Genomic DNA, 13,462 nt, shown 5'->3' with positions numbered 1-13,462 from the left:
GTCCTCGGGTGCATAAAAATTATGTAACTGGACATACGTATATATATAAAAAAGGTAAGTTAGAAATAACGACTTACGGCGAGTTGTGCCTAGTCCCTCCACGCAAAATTTCCGGGCACATTATAAAACAATAAGATTTTATCACAAAACCGATTAACTAAAAAAAGTATTTATTTTGGGACTTACACGTCGCCGCACTGTTCGATTTACAACAACAACACTGTCGTCACTCCAGTCACACTTCTCGACTCGCCACTAATTAATTGTCTTTCCTATGACACACCGGATTAAGTCAAAATGTCAGGATTTCGTAAATTAAGGTGACTACTTTCCTACGTGCGTATATATGTACGTACCGATATCTGCGCATTTCAAAAATTTAAGCTAATTATTCCCAACGCCCTATATACAGGATCCCTATTTATTTCATTTAACTAATCTACCAGAGCTTTTAATTCAGCAAATAATTAAATTATTGAGCTATTAAATTAGATGGACAATAAATTTTCAGGAGATTAAAAATTCAAATTTAAAAAAAATCTATCATAAGCAGGACAATTTGGATCTACAGGCATTAAAATTATTTTGATTTTTGCGCAAAAATTTCGTTTAGAACCGCCACAAAACTATAAAAAAAAAATTTATGTACAAAAAAAATTACCGATTACCCCCATTGAAGCAAAAGAAATTATTATAAAATTACTATTAGCCCTACATTTACATATATGTACTCATATATGTATATACACATGTACGCACATACTCCTACTTTGCTATGCTATCTAACTCTGCTCACCTTCAATCTGCTGCCCTGGAACTCCGATCCTCGTCTCGGGAACCTCCTTTGTTGCCGGAACTGTCTTCATTTTAACCTTTGTCACCCCCTTTTATATCTTCTTTCTTCTCCCTACTCGCCTAACGTTAATCTCTCTATTCCTTATCCGCTAATCGTTTGCGGTTCCGGTATAGCAATTTTTTGTTGCTGCAATCTGTCTCTACACAAGTATTTATGCTACGTCCGGCAACCCTATCCAAAAGCTCTATCTTTTCGTTAAGTTCTGTTTGTTTTGTTGTCCGCCATCATTTTGACATTTGAGCACGTAATCAAAACAAACCAAATAAAGAAAACAAAAGGTTTGCAAGAAAATTTTTCGGAGTCACCAAACGCAATAACTGGCGTTACACACAATTAAATTTGCACACCTCAGCAATAAACAAATTTCACTTGAAAGTACAAACTTTTGTGATAGACCCAATGGCTCAGAACATCCGTCCAGAACACAGCGAAGCAGCTACAGGCGAACAAGACTCCAACTCATGTGCAGCCAAGCATGGACATGCAGACATAGCTGGATGCATATGTTTGGACATACTGAAGGATAAATGGTTGGCATTATCTGATGTGCGCGCAATCCTGCTTTCCATACAGTCGCTACCAGGTGAGCCCAATAATGATAGTCCGTTAAATGCTCTAGCTGCACTGATATGGGCTGATCAAGCAAAACACAAAAATACCTAGATGCCTTCCATGAACACCACAAGGACACATTAATTCCTAAATGATAACTGACCTTTAAACAAAAATTTAAAGGTGGCAGAACTGTCGACTGAGAATATTGGACGCGGCTCTCGACAGGTTGACCAGGGTTAATGTTAATAAACGTCTGCATAATTGTTTTAAAATTCGCATGTAATTAATTTTATTTTGTAGTTGAACAGATTAGAGTATATACCATCTGTTGTCAGTTCACTGCCGACACTTGCCATCACAAACTCGTGAGCAAACAGGCACAAGTCACGTTCAATTTGTTTACTAAGAGATTACGCCAATTTATAAGAACATTCCAAGCACTAGATGTAACACATCGAGATCCCCTAAACAATGCTTTCGCGTAATTTTGCTATTCAGCATTCACAAGTTCCTCCATACTGCATTGTACCATACTTTCCATGCCATCTATGGTCGGAAAATATTTTATTTAGTAAAAAAAAAACACTGGTGTGACCATTCATACTAACCAGCTAAATGGTTAAAACAAAAAAAATTGTCGAAATATGTTCTACGCTTTCGCGTGAACCTCGACACTTGTACTACAAGGTCATCATTCGATTGCTGCTTACACCTAAAAGCGCATCATTCGGCTATAAAAGATGTGTACTGTATGGGCACACATACGAGTGGTCCATCTAATTTTTGCGGGGAAGAAACCGGCCTGTCGGCCCAACGCGGGGAACACCCACCCCTGACACATTTTATGAAGCGATGGGATATCTCAATAAGATATCTCAATATTTACTCAAATTATCGTGATCACAGACGGACTTACGGACGGACATGTCTAAATCAATTCCTTCTTTGTCTGTATTTATCTCGATTCGTTTATGTAGTTACGATCGACCGCTATGTTACGAAACATCATAATATTGAAACATATCGAAAACTTCAAGTTTAAGGTAAGTTTCCTAAAAATGCAGATGCGTGAATAAATATGTAAAATAAACTGCAACGTAATTCCAACTTCGGTTACACCTGAACTTCAAACCCCTTACTTTTTTGGGAATAGTTTGTGTTTAAAATATGCCTCAGTGGGATTAGAAAAGTAATTTATCTGAAATGAACTGTACAGTTGAAACTCACCTGAACTTAGACACCCTTACTTGTTTAAATACAAAAAGGAATAATTATTCCGGAATTAATAAACGGATTAAAGACTGCATGGATTGCATTCCGAGGAGATTGCATTCCTTAACTCTGGTATATACATACATAAAAGCCCGACGAGAGGAGGGTGGGAAGGGGGGATCCCCCGCGCACGGGGTTTCTGAGGGGGCCCGCGATTTAGAGGTACTAAGAAATTTTTTTAATTCAGGAGGGTCTTTAGTTGTTCATGTGCAATTTTTAAGCCAATTTTCAAAAGCAGTGAATGTCTGCATTTCGTTTTAATATTATAGTGAATTGTTAAAAATAATTTCAAAATTCCTTCTCCTTAAAATTTAGGAATAAATAATAATAAAATTAAATAAATCATAAAATTAAAAGTTGCTTGAAATAAATTTTCATACATTTAAAGCAATACGGGCAATCCCCGATTAATTCACATAAAGAGACAACATTTGTTTAATTCGTTGTAGTTCTATAAATAGAACAAAAACAGCAATAATAAGTTTCTATGAAACCGCCTTACAAACAGAAAACATTAATCAGAAACCTTTTTTCAGAAAGCCAAAATTCAGAAGTAAAAAATCCGGAAACAAAAATTCAAAAATCAATAATCAGGAGTAAAATTTCAGAAGTCAAAATTCAGAAAGTAATGAGACAGCAAAAAACTTCTGAAATTTTTTTCAGCCTGGAACACAGCAACGTCGAAAGAAGGCGTCATATCCAATCGAATTATGGAATATGTATAATATCAACAAATTGAGTGAAGTTCGTAGAAATAATTATATCTAAAGTTGGCACAGCGTCATTCGAAGTGCGTTTGCGCCACACTCTAACATATTTAATTTCATAAATAAAATAAAAACGAACATGCAATAACAGAAACAAAACTGCATCAATTTTCAGCTGGAGGCGAGCCATATCGGAAACACAAGATAAAATATAAAGTCTTCGTTTTTATTACCTTTATATTAGCCGTATTTTTTTTTTTTACATGTAAACGTCTATACGCTAAACTTTATATGGACTGCTAAGCGTCAAACTTTAAATATACCTCTGAAATTTCTGCGCACAAAATGTGTACTACTAAATTTCAATACGCATTATACTCAGATGCAACTGAAATATGTGTTTTTGTTTCACCCTCTTTTTTTTTTTTTGTTTTTTTTTTTTGCGGGGAGGCTGAAAAATGCCTAATGCACCATAATTGCTGCCTTCGCAGCAACCGTGTGTCCGTAGACTAAAAAACAGCCCCGTTCTGGAACCGTCGCCCACCCCGGCACCACTTTCGCATTACTTCAGGGTGGCGTTCCATATTTCTCATTTTTTAAGAGCCTACTGTTGTCCCTGCGTCCAGGTTCCCGCTATTTGCTCTGAGTGTCCATTTAATCGCCACTGCTTCGCATGCGCATTTCTCTGCGCTCCCTCTCAGCATCCATCAGGCGTGTCATTACTATAAATGCCATTTTGCTCATTGCAGTCCAGCACTCTTTCCTGTTGCACATATGTGATAAATTTATACATATGTATTTATACATATGTAACTAAATTTCTCGTGGTAGGTTCCTCCCCAAAGACTCCATGCAAGGTGAGTCTTTCTTCGTGGAAACGGGGGCAGTAGAACATGACGTGTTCTGCGTTTTCTAACTCTGTGGTACACATTGGGCAATGAGAATCTTCCTCTATCCTACGCTTCCATAAATACTCTTTGAAAAGGCCATGTCCACTCATTATCTGCGTGAGATGGTAGTTCAGTTCGCCGTGCTTCAACTCATTCCATTGAGCTACGTTCCAAACTAGTGTGAAAGTCCAACGCCCTTTACTCGAGGCCTCCCACCGTTCTTGCCACTTAGCTATTGTTTGTGTCCTTGCTCTTTTCTTGTCTTCTTCAGATGGTGGCTCGATATTAGTGTTATACAGATCGGCCATTTCGCTTGCCAGTAAGTCCACTGGGATTTTCCGGGTTAGAACCAGGATCGCGTCGTCGGACACCGTCCGATAAGCACTTACTATTCTTAAAGAAGCAAGTCGGTACGCTGCTAATATATATTTTTGATGGCTCTGTTTAGATCCATACCACACTGGTGCTGCGTATAGTATTATTGAGCTGGTTACTGTGGACAATAGCTGACGTATAGCTTCGCTCGGACCACCAATGTTAGGCATTATTCGCATAAGTGATCCATTAACTTTGGTAATTTCCCCCCCCCCCCCCCCCCCACCGCTCTGAAGTGCTCTTTGAAAGTTAACTTAGAGTCAATGTGCACTCCTAAGTATTTTAAGGAATCCTTTGAGGTGATTTGATGATCCCCGACAGTTAAGACTAACTCGTTCGCCTACCGTTTGGAGCTTACTAATACCACTTCCGTCTTTTGGCTAGCCAACTCGAGTCCTGTATTGGTCAGCCATTCCTTTATTCTTGATACGGCGTCATTACATAATGCTTGAAGCAGGTCCAGTTTCTTGGCCACTACTACCACTGCAATATCATCAGCATATCCCACAATTTGCGTGTTTTCTGGTAGATCAATCTTTAGCACCCCGTCATACATTACATTCCAAAGCGTTGGACCGAGAACAGATCCCTGTGGGACGCCTCCTGTGATTTTGTACTCTTTTGCTCCTTGATCCGTGTCAAAAAGAAGTACTCTCTCTTTAAGATAGCTACCTATAATTCTGCGTAAGTAAGCTGGAGTGCCGAAGCTTTGCAGCGCTGCCATTATCTGCATCCAGTTCGCAGTGTTAAAAGCATTCTTGATGTCCAACATAATCAGTGCACAGAACTTCCTTTTATTTTGGCCTCCAGAGATAGCTTCTCTAGCTATATTGACGACTGTTTGTATTGCATCTACGGTGGATCTTAATTTGCGAAATCCATATTGACTATTCGATAAGCCACCTGGTCTTTCTAGTCAGCTGTAGGCGCTCACTAATTATACGCTCGAAAATCTTCCCTAGGGAATCCAGCACACAAAGTGGCCTATATGAGGATGGTTGGTCCGGCTGTTTACCACGTTTCAGCAATAGGACAAGTCTTTGTCGTTTCCACGGACGAGGGAACACGCCTTCTTGCATACAGGCATTAAAAAGATCAGTAAATAATGTAGCCCTAGTTGTAATCGCGGCTTTAAGGGCTATGTTTGGTACTTCGTCGGGTCCTGGGGATTTGTTATCAGCAACTCGTTTTGCAGCGTCCAGCACCTCTTGCTATGTAATTTGCGGAATTTCCGTACTTTCTAGATCCTCGCTTGGATAAGTCCAGCGACCTTGCGCCGGGCAAAGTGTTTCAACAATAATATTCATCAGTATCAGGCACGCAAGTTGCTGTGATATCGGTCCTTTAACATTGGCCATCACAGTTCTGTTGGCTGATCCCCAAGGATCTAGGTCGACATTATCCAGCAGTTCCCTAAAGCATAACTTCTTGCTCTTTTTTATGGCATTTTTAATTGCCTTTCTTTGTGCGACATAGGTGCTGTGTAGCTCTGCGTGGTGATGAGCGTGCCCTCTGCGCTATTCTTCGTGCTTTGTGACATTTTCTACGCTCTTCCGCAATTTCGTCATTCCACCAATATACCGGAGTGCGCTGTGCTTTTCCGCGACTTCTGGGCATGGCAGCATCACATGCCATACATAGCAACTTAGTGATTTGAACCGACTGGTCTTCCGCATGCGATTCTCGTACTATGGCGTCCTTCCCTGTCAAATATTTGTGGGTCGAAAAGGTGCTGTTTCCATTTCCTACTTTGTCGATGTCTTGCTGCTACCGTTCGTGGAGTTTCGAGCAGCTCTACGCTAATAGCTTTATGGTCGCGGTGTGTGTAGACGTTGCTTATGGACCATTTTGCTCGTCTTGCTATTTCGCTGCTAGCGAAGGTGAGATCTATAATGGATCGTCTGGTACCTGTATCGAAGGTATATATCCCTGGTTCATTTAGGAGTTCTAGCCTCAAAGAAGTAAGGCTTTCGAGGAGAACTCTCCCTCTTTCGTTGGTTCGTCTACTTCCCCACACAGATGACCATGCATTGAAGTCTCCACACACTAAAAGCGGGTGTTTAGCTCGTGCTTCAATGGTGATCCCGTATATCATGTCTTCGAACTCGGCGATGGTCATGCTCGGAGGGGCATAGCAACTGAAGACGTATATACCGTTGATTTTTGCCCACGTGAATCCGGCTACCGTTGGCGTCATAATTTCCTGTGGGAGAAATTTCCCTGGTGCCCAAATTAAGGCTTTCCCTGCTGAATCTGAGAGCCAATCCTGCTCCTGGCGATTTTTGTATTGTTCAGAGAGTACCACTATGTCATATCCTCCTTCATATACTGTTTGGGATAATAGCTCTTGGGCTGCCTCGCAATGGTTTAAATTGAGCTGCAATACCCTCATGAGACAGTCATTTTGCTGCTCTCTCGTTGTGGGCATTTAAAACTGCCTGCTGAATGTTGTCCCCCACATAGTGCGCATTTCGGTGCATTTTCGCAACTTGCAGCCTTATGACCTTCCTGGCCGCATTTCCTGCATAGGCTAGACCTATCTAAAGTCTCCTTACATTTCTGAGCTATATGCCCGTAGCCCCAGCACCTATAACAGCGTTTCTCTTGCTTGAGCTCTCTAATTCGGCAGGAAACCCATCCTACCCGGATTATTTGCGTATTAAGAACTGCCTTGGCATCATCCGCTGTAAGGCTTATAAATGCCGACTTCGTGCCACTGTACCATGTGCGTATGCTTTTTATGGCAGCCACATCTGGAAGTTTGATGTTGCATTGCTGGTGGAGGGCGTTGCAAATCTCCTCGGGCGTAGTAATCTCATCGAGATCTCTGCACTGTAGCGTGACCATTTGGGACTTTGTTATAACTTTAGCCGAGTCCTTTAGTACCGCTTCAATTTCTGCTTGGTACGCGCTTGTTTTCCCATCTTGCGATTTTTTCAGCTCTAGTAACAGCTCTCCTTTCGCCGTTCTTCTAATCGTTTTGACGCCATCACCCAGGGATTTTAATTCGTCGCATCTTCTCACTTTACGCAATATGTCGGCGTACGTCGCATCCCCCGCCTTGGAAATGATGATTGCATCCGGCCTAGCCTTAAGTGATTTTTTCTTGCTCTTCTTTTTGGCTAACTGCCACTCTCCCGTCTTTTGGGCTGCAGTTTCCTCTTTCCGCTCCGTCTTCTCTTGCGTTTCTTGCCGTCGTTTGTGACCACCCACGTGCCCTGGTAAGACATCTTTTAGTGTAGTAGTGGGTTTTACCACGTTGTTCCCCTTGGTCGAGTACGAATTATTCCTCGGTCGCTTTCCTGGGGGTGATGGACTTCTATCCTTGGCGCATTCGCTTGCACGCAATTTATGTTCTAAATTCTTTACCGCTAGGGCCGACTCGATGTACAGCACTTTTATTACGGAGGCCAAGCGCTTGATTTCCGCGTGTATATTATTACGCCCTATGAAGAACTGCATCAAGTCCTCAATCGCCTTGCCTAGCTTGGTCATCTTTTTTTCTCCAGGGGGGTTTTGCTGATTTAACGCAGCTGACGCCTGCTTAATTAGCTCACTTAATAATGGTGTGCCCGTTTGAGCCTTGTTGTCGGAGTTCTTTTTGCAAAGCTTCGGTGTAGCACCCGGCGACAACGCTCCTTGCTTGCTTTCGGCCTCCGCTCCTTTGGGTTTCGTTACCACTTGCGACGAAATGGTAAGGCCCCCAGCCGATGGGCCACGCCTTTCTGGAGAGTGAGCTAGCTTCCTTCCTACAAATGGATTGAACGCCATTTCATTATCCTGTGTTTGGTTTTTTATTTTAGTATTGTTGTTGCTCATCATTTATTTTATTGGGTCCCCACTTGAGGCCGCTATCTTGGTCCGAGTGTGCAGTTACCTATATAGATCCCGTGGTTGTCTATGCGAAGGCAGGGAGGCCACGTGAAGGTTGACGCAGTCCCTCATGAAGACTGCGTTCAGAGCCAGATCAGTATTAATCGGGAGGATCTCAACCGAACCTGCACCACCAACTTAATGATGACGGACTTTGAACGTACCCCAAGGCCTGCCAAGGTTTTAACGGGACGGAGACGAATGGGACATTAACCGGAAAGTCATTTCGACGGTGTGTCAAGCCGTGTACTGAGATTTCCGAATGCCACATTCGCCAGCCCTTAACAAACATATCCGAGTCGTTGATTCCAGTATACCTTAACTAAGACCTTACTGGGCTCAGTCTTAATGTGACAATCACCTTAAATTTACAAATAATTTACCTCTTTACCTTCCTGAGTGTGTATCCCACGTCGTATAGTTGCCTCCCTATCTTGGGTAGGTATTCCCCCGAAGCAACCCCGTACTAGGCTGTGGATGCTTAATTCAGGGCGGCATTTACTCGCCCTGCCACTGGAGGTTCTCAGGGTGCTTTAGGCCTTTTAAGCCAAACCCTCCTCACCAGCCGCTCTTGGTCGAGGGCTGCTTATTTGATATTCGCAGCTAACCTAATTAATAGGCCGTTCACTGTCCACCAGCAGTGACCCCCTTGGCCTGAGCTCACCCTCTACACCAATTCTATGTATTCTATGTGTGTCCACAATTCATCGCAACTGATTTACCTATATGTTATACACTATGACCATCAGAGGGTTGTGTCTCCGCTTTTCGGTACACCCTGTGGCTGCAGCTAGTTATTTAACCACTGCCGCTAGATGGGTCTCCTAAGCATTATCTAAGCGAGGATAAGCGTTTTTTTCACGCGCAAACGTAAGGTTTCGTTTTGTCTAACTCGTGATACTTTATACATCTATATATTTTGTAGTCCTTGTTCTTAGATTCTTGAGCTTCTTCAGACAATTCTCCTAATGGTAAGCACTGGTACTCTATTAAATCTTTTCCATGTGCTAAAATTGTATGTATCGTTGGTTTAAGTTTTTTCTCGGGATACTTTTGATGCAGCAACTCTGTAGTTTTAGATGCATATTCTCCATTTACTGGTTCATGGCAGTTTAAAATATTTAAAATTACTGCCAATCTTTTCACAATATCTCTATCAACTCCTGTTATCCGAGCAGTCACTTCATTGTTCTCAAAAAATCTTCTTGAGGAGTTACCATCATTTGTATTTCCGTATCCATACTTTGGACAGTCAACTATAAGGCCAATCTCTTTATAGAATGCATCCCGAATTATTTTTTTCTCCTGTTTTGTTTCTCCTTACATATTGTATTGTCGTCGAAAACTTCTCCTTGTTATGGTAGTGTATAAGCCAGCTACAAAAAAATTCCTTACATCTTATCCTAGCATGCGGAGATATTCCATACTCATAATTTAGTTCGTCAGTTATTGAATCATCAAGATTTTCAAAGTCCTCTTGGCTCTTCTTATAAATTGGACATTTCATTGTAGATGTCGTATTTGTTATTAAGTTCAAAACTTTTCCATCGACCATTGTTAGAAGAAAATCATGCTTTATTGTAATGACATCCCCTCTTCAATTTCAATTATTGTTGGTTCTAATTTGGCAATTTGATTTTTTATATCACTCACTGTAGCTTTTATGAGTTCCGAAGACTCCTTCTCGTATTTAAATATTATCGGGCGGCTCAATATAGTTGATGACGGACGTGGATTTTTCCAATATTCTGAAGCTCCATGTTTTAGTCGTAATGGAACAATAGAAGCCATAAACATATTACTATATGTAATTGTTTCATCGTCTACATTTATTCTTTGTTTATATGCGCTTTGTCCTTATGATCCATCACAGCCCCACTTAGTTATCAATGCTAGCTCCTTTGGCAGTAATTTCAACTTTTCTTCAGTAAAACTTTAAAGGAGTCGTCTAGACGTATGATCCATTAGGTTTTGTAGCTCAATTTCAGCTGATACTTCGGTTATTTTGGGACTTAGAGGAACTGCTTCTTTCTTGGCTTGACTAATTTTTTTTTGTATCCAGGTAAAATATCGGCATTACGTTGCAATAATGACTTACGCAATATAATATATTTTTTCTTTGTTAAACCGAGATCTATAAACAGCCACAAAGCTTCTTCGGAACTGTATTTCCTAGGTAACGCGTTTGGTGGTGTGGGAATGCTGTTTTTGATCCTCATCAGTCGCACTGGACTTGTTACCGCAACTGCTTCTGTTATATGAGACTTCACGTTTTCTTCGTCTTGTTTATATTTAATAGCCAGTGCTTCCGAAAGATGAGTCATGGTCTTAGCTTTTGTGGTATCAGACAGCTTCTTTTTCCTTGTTTAGGTAGAACACTCTTCTATGGGTTTTGTTGGTCTCCCTCTAGTTGGATTGGTTGACATGCTAGGCATTTCTTCGTCCAAAAAAGTTTTGTCAGCTAGCCACTTTTCATGCTTACTTAGAAATTTTGAATTGTTACGATAGACGTCCTTCCATTTTCTTTCTATCATAATGTATTGCAAACCAATTTTTTCTTCCAGGCCTTCCTTTTCTTTAACGCTTGTTTCACTTGATAATTCTCTCATAATAGCCTCAACGAAGTCCGTCTTGACTTTGTAGATTTAAACACCGCAAATAGTTTCGAGTTTTCTAGATACATATTAGAATTGGTTTCGAGTGTATCTGACTAAATATTAAACTGTGAACTATATTTAAAAATACTATTCACTTTATTTAAGTAAACAGAATACTTAGTTCCTTAATCTCCAAAAGACGAATGATAATGTGCATTGTTTGATGGATAGCTTTATATACCTACTCAAATTATAAAATGAATTTCAGGTATACAATTCGTAACTAAAAAAACTTATGTTGTTAACAAGTTCCAATAACAAAAACGGCCTTACTGACGTACTGAATTATATATACCTGCTCAGGCGCGTATTTATGCCCAAGGTTGTTTAACTTTATTTGATGTAAAAAGTGAATTTGCAGCTGGACGCAGGTAGACTTTATGAATTTAGGTAACTGAATATTACACAAATAACTACTGTTAATTTGACGGAGCACATATTTTAATATTTTTTGTTTCATCAAAGTTTTAAAAAGGGCCTAAAAATAGGCATTTCGAAAAACAGGTATATCCGTCAGTTTTTCTGAAATATAAAGTGAAAGCACGAGTCAGCGTTCTGCTGCGTCTTTGAATTCATTCAAATCATCATCTGCCAATTTTGTAGCTTCTCGCTTGATTTTTTTAACTACAATACTAGACTCAAAGGCAGAAAAATTGAATTAATGGATTTCATTATGTGAAATGAGTTTGGAAATTATGTGCATATCCAAAACTGCTGATAAAAGTTGAAAAGCCTTTTGTGAAGTCGCAGGTCTTTCCACGTTTTTATGAATTCCAAGGCGTCGATAACAGCTTGCTGCAGCTCAGTATTTACTGCAACTGTTTATAGTATTTTATTTTATTATTTCGGCAGCCGTGATGTGATGGTGGCGTACTCCGCCTACCTGATTCTGTGTTCATGCCCCTATCAAATTTTAGAAACAAGTTTTTTCAATCAGAAAAAAATTTGTCTAAGCGGGGTCGCTCCTCGGCAGTGTTTGGCAAGCACTCCGAATGTGTTTTTGCCATGAAAAGCTCTCAGTGAAAACTCATCTGCCTTGCAGATGCCGTTCGGAGTCGGCATAAAACAAGTAGGGCACGTACCGCCAATTTGTAGGAAAAATTAAAAGGAGTACGACGCAAATTGGAGGGAAGCTCGGCCTTAAATCTCATCGCGCCTTATTTTTTTATTAATAATTTCGATTAAAACATAAACTCAATTTGTATTGTGTACTTAAACTGCGAATGAAGTGCATTTTACGTTGTCATGTTAAAATCGAATCATGTAATTTTGACATTAAAATTTAGCATAACACCTGCAAGGTATAACCATTTTTGACATTATTGACGTTTTTCTGCAATGCAAAAAATCACCATGTAGGAAAATGGACCTAGGGTAACCCTGGAATGTGGTTGTATGACATGTGTATCAAATGGAAGGTATTAAAGAGTATTTTAAGAGAGAGTAGGCCATAGTTCTATTGATGGACGCCATTTAGGGATATCGCCATAAAGGTGGACCAGGGCTGACTCTAGAATTTGTTTGTAATATATGGGTATCAAATGAAAGGTGTTACTGAGCATTTTAAGAGGGAGTGGGCCTTAGGTCTCTCGGTGGACGCCTTTTCGAGATATCGCCATTAAGGTGGACTAGGGGTGACTCTAGAATGTGTTTGTACGATATGGGTATCAAATGAAAGGTGGTAATGAGTATTTTAAAAGGGAATGGGCTTTAGTTCTATAGGTGAACGCCTTTTCGAGAAATCGCCATAAAGGTGGACCAGGGGTGACTCTAGAATATGTTTGTACGATATGGGTATCGAATGAAAGCTGTTAATGAGTATTTTGAAAAGGAGTGATCCTTAGTTCCATAGGTCGACGCCGTTTAGAGATATCGCCATATCAAACGAAAGGTGTTACTGAGCATTTTAAGAGGGAGTGGGCATGAGGTCTATAGGTACGCCTTTTCGAGATATCGTCATTAGGGTGGGCAGGGGTGACTCTAGAATGTGTTTGTACGATATGGGTATCAAACGAAAGGTGTTACTGAGCATTTTAAGTGGGAGTGGGCATTAGGTCTATAGGTGGACGCCTTTTCGAGAAATCGCCATTAGGGTGGGCCAGGGGTGACTCTAGAATGTTTGTACGATATGGGTATCAAACGAAAGGTGTTACTGAGCATTTTAAGAGGGAGTGGGCATTAGGTCTATAGGTGGACGCCTTTTCGAGATATCGCCATTAGGGTGGGCCAGAGGTGACTCTAGAATGTGTTTGTACGATATGGGTATCAAATGAAAGG

Source organism: Eurosta solidaginis, chromosome 5, assembly GCF_040869045.1.
Source record: "Eurosta solidaginis isolate ZX-2024a chromosome 5, ASM4086904v1, whole genome shotgun sequence".
NCBI lineage: Eukaryota > Metazoa > Arthropoda > Insecta > Diptera > Tephritidae > Eurosta > Eurosta solidaginis.
This window is presented reverse-complemented; position numbering follows the sequence as displayed.